Here is a 4,163-nt window from a genome sequence, read left to right as displayed (position 1 = left end):
ATTCTTAAAATGCGAAGGCACTTGGGTCCCAGTATGTCTACAGTGGCATTAATGTTCAAAACCTGTCCGTCCCAACACTAACTGCACACAAGCTTGCAGCTGCTTTTTCCAATAACAATACAAAGGCAGTATGAAAACATTAGTATCATCACTAAGCACTCGCATGACCTTTTCTCCTTTCTCAACCTGCTTGTAGTAAATGACTGGTCATTGTCACGTCTGCTTCATCGTGAGTGAAGGCAGCCTCATTTCTTCCTATCATTGTTATATTATAACCAAGATTTAATGTACATAATACTTATGACAGGGCTTTCTTGTTAGCCTTATTTTTCATTAATGCCCCATTGCGAGGAAGAGGGCGTGTTTCTGTGATATTTTATTCAACAGAACCTTCACCTGCACGACGTATTCTCTCACGATCTTTGGCTGAATTTTCATCATACCGATCAAATACCACAAAAACCTCAGACTGGTAGAAACTTAGCTGGGTCTTCATATTCATGGCAAGATTTCTGGCAGAGCCTTCACATTGCCAGACGACGTGATAAAGTAATTGTTGACCATCAACAATCACCATATTAGGATCTACAGTGTGATGGTCCCTCTCACTTAACTTGTTGACCAAGATTGCTTTGTTGTCTTTCCTCAGACAACCATGCTCATCTATAAGAGATGGTGGTACAGAGCATAATTTGTGTTCAAATATTTGGGAAAGACTAACTTCACGTTTCTGCCCAACAATCGAGAGACGAGTACAGATAGCACCCATATCATAAACTGACTGGTCACCAACCATAATGCCACACTTAACAGACTCCATTGTCCATACTTTGTGAGTGAATTTTAAGTGGAATCTATCTGGGATTGCCGAACAAAAACACTCTGCCAATTCTTTGCTGATTTGAGCAGCATCTTGAACATTTACTAAACTATTTGTAAGTTTGTCGTTTACAATGTGTAAAGTTTTGGACTAATATAATCAAGAGGATGAGAATGCTTTGCAGGCCCATCTTTTATTCGCTTTCTGTCTTCTTTGTCTTTCTTTATCCTTTCCTCACCCTCCTCTTTGAACTTCGTTTCTCTTTTTTGTATTTGTTTCATCAGAGTACATTGAGTCCAGAGCAGGCCAATGTGGGCACAGATATGATAAGACTCTATCCAGGTGGCCACCTGGTCAGACGATAGTAGTATGCCTTTGAGTCCTCCAGGTAGCTTGCCTTTCTTAATGTATGTTTGTTCCCCAAATTGATCACTGGAAACTGAGTTCCATGACCCCTCATTGTGACGGCAGACATGAGCACCAGCAAGTAAGTCAGACTTGGCATTTTCGGGTAGACTGTGTTCATCTTGAGCAGGTGCCAAGAGATGTGTCTTGCATGTTGCCAAAGACCGGCAGCAAAGAAGTATCCAAGCATCTGCCTCATACAGTGTTGCTGAAAAATCCAATCACCTCATTCAGCACGCAAGAATTGATGTGCAGTGAGAGTAGGAATTAGGAGACAATCCACCCATATCTCCCAGTTGGATGTTCTCTCACTTTCTCAGTATAAAGTGATATTTTTTCTACAGACTTCTCCCCATCTTTTAGAAAGTCAGGCAAGAGAACAACTGACACCATTCGAAATGCACGCATTGATTGACCCCATGATTTACCGTTCATAATCGACTTCAAATACCCATATGCAGAGGACACAGAAACATCCAAGCCACTTCCCTTCATTAGAGTACCAATGCATCCAAGAAATGACATAAGTGTGTGAATACCTCCTGGACTAAGAATTGTTGATGTAAAGCGATTTGGATAGAGTGCCCACTTAATATCTGTTGCCACAATATACAGTTGCAAGCCTCTTTATAGATTAATTGTTTCCATCATGAGGTTACTGAAAAAGAAGAAAAAAACTATCTAGGGTTAGTTTTTTATCCCGATTGGCTGCCATTTTAAAATGAATTCATGTTAGATGCATCTGATGATCTTAAATTCATTAAATTAGATACCTTGTGGACAAAAATATGGGTATAGACACCAGAATCACAGTTGTATAACAATTCATTCAAAGGTTTGGTCGACATTCCATTCCCGACGGTGGCCATGGCCGCCATTTTGGATATCTCAATTTTCTATGGTTTCCACAGAGATGTCAAAATGACATCCAATGGAATCGAGTATAGGAACATCCAAACATCATGAATATGGAATAAAACTTTGTACTACTAAAAATTTCTAGGTTACCCCCAGTGGCAACGCGACTAATATCTTGTTTCATAGCTTTTGAAACTATTATGCAGGTGTGTTAGGATTTCAACTGGTGGTTTAGATTGAGAGTGGTAAACAGTTGAATGGTATGAGAGGCGGAGTACGGACCTCTGAATTGTATACAACTAAGAGTGCTTCTCATTTTTTTTTTTTAATGGAAATTCTCCACTTGGAGAGAAATTCTCCACTTGGAGACATTTCTCATTTTTCCATGGAGAGGATCAAGCATTGTACTTATTAAAGGCTGCCTATAATTATATATATCACTGTCACAAATTTCATTCAGGATGGAACAAGTAATTGTATTGTTTCTAAAGTGACGTACGAACTAGAATGATCTAAGAAGAAAGAAAAAAATTATGATCATACTTCCGAGACATTTTTCTCCAGTGATAGAAAACTGCACAATGCTGAAAGCTAAAATGTTCTGTAAGTATAGAATCTGGTTAAGTAATGAAAGTTAAGGCCCGTCCAGACGTTAGAGCACTACCTATGTGCACAAGCGAGCAATTTGTCCATTAACAAGTTTACCACTTGTGCCCGCCAAAACATAGGCAAAGTTCCTGTGTTGGTTGTTTAGCGAAAGCACCAGACACTGCCCGTGGCCAGTAATATGACATCACTGCCAGACACACGAGGCTTCCTATGGAGGCAAAGGGCAGAGGTTGTCATTGTTCACTCGAGTGTTTGACAGACATGCCTGTCTCTGCTTCCGCTATGGATCAGTGGTGGAGACCTCATGTGTTACATTTAATAGAACTTTATCAGGAACACCCTTGCCTTTAGAATGTAAAATTGAATATATACACACAACAATTATTATGCTATATAGAGCTTTCTTCTTCTGATTCTTCTTGGTGTCAGTACTTGATCCGGCAGGACATATACTAAAATTGGAACGACACAGAGAAGATTAGCATGGCCCCTGCGCAAGGATGACACGCAAAATTGTGAAGCGTTCCACATTTTTTAGCGTGGAAGCATGAGTAAATGTATTTACTGTGTGTATCTGTTGCAGTATGAGAACGTGAACCTATGTGGTATTTTATCCTAATCCTTCAGGCCAGTCCTATAAGAGCTGAAAGTCAGCTCAGTGGTCTGGTTAAACTACTTTAATACTTACTTACTTCTTGGTGGCTACCATACTGGTAGTTATTGTACTGCACACAGTCTGAAGGTCCTGCCTGAACGACCACGCGCTCTGGCTGTGCCCTGGTTTGACTGGGCCAGCTCGGCACCGTGTGGACAACACTACAGTTCTACCTGTGGGCTTTGCTCATTTGTGGGCAGTGCCCGTCGAGCTGTGCTCGATCGTCTGGACGGGCCTTTAGAACTTTAGGATAAAGCACTTCAGCCTAATGCCAGTCCAGTTCCTTTAAGTATTGAGATAATTCATCAGTATCTCGTAACTGGTTTTCGTTTAAACATCATAGTGCAATGAAGAAGACCAGACAATAGCAAGAAAAAACTGCCCAGTTGGAGATGTAATATTCAAACTATATTTTCTGTTAATCTTTAATGACACTTGAAAAAAACTTACTACCCAGTATTTAAGAAGCCACATCTTGATGAAGTATCATGGAATACTAATAATATTAAGATATAGTTCGCATATAATGTATGCAATATAAATGACATTCTATATTCGAGGATTATTTTCTCAAGTCGTTATTCATAAATTTCCCTAACACGTAGTGAATGATCTCAGCTGATTGTCCCGAGTCCAGAGATTCATATCAGGCCTCTTATTACAATGAACACCCTACCACACTCACAATCAGGCTTCGTGCAATGGCGTGGTCTGGCATAAGGCCGAGTCATGCTCTCCATCCCATCAAAAATGTCATTTTCATCTATTCTGCAATATATTTCTTTAAGGATTAGTTGTTGATGTGAAATATCAACT

General features: G+C 40.0%; 1 non-coding gene across 1 annotated transcript; it reads left to right on the top strand.

Moving 5' to 3' along the window:
• The first annotated feature begins 3,120 nt into the window (after positions 1-3,120).
• Positions 3,121-3,227, top strand: LOC136851650 (U6 spliceosomal RNA). The gene has a single exon (XR_010856944.1). It is a non-coding gene; the product is annotated as a U6 spliceosomal RNA (small nuclear RNA).
• Positions 3,228-4,163: the final 936 nt, after the last annotated feature.

This window comes from Macrobrachium rosenbergii, chromosome 23 (assembly GCF_040412425.1).
Source record: "Macrobrachium rosenbergii isolate ZJJX-2024 chromosome 23, ASM4041242v1, whole genome shotgun sequence".
Taxonomy (NCBI): Eukaryota; Metazoa; Arthropoda; class Malacostraca; order Decapoda; family Palaemonidae; genus Macrobrachium; species Macrobrachium rosenbergii.
Note: the sequence above shows the minus strand (reverse complement) of the source record. Positions and strands in the feature narration are given on the sequence as shown.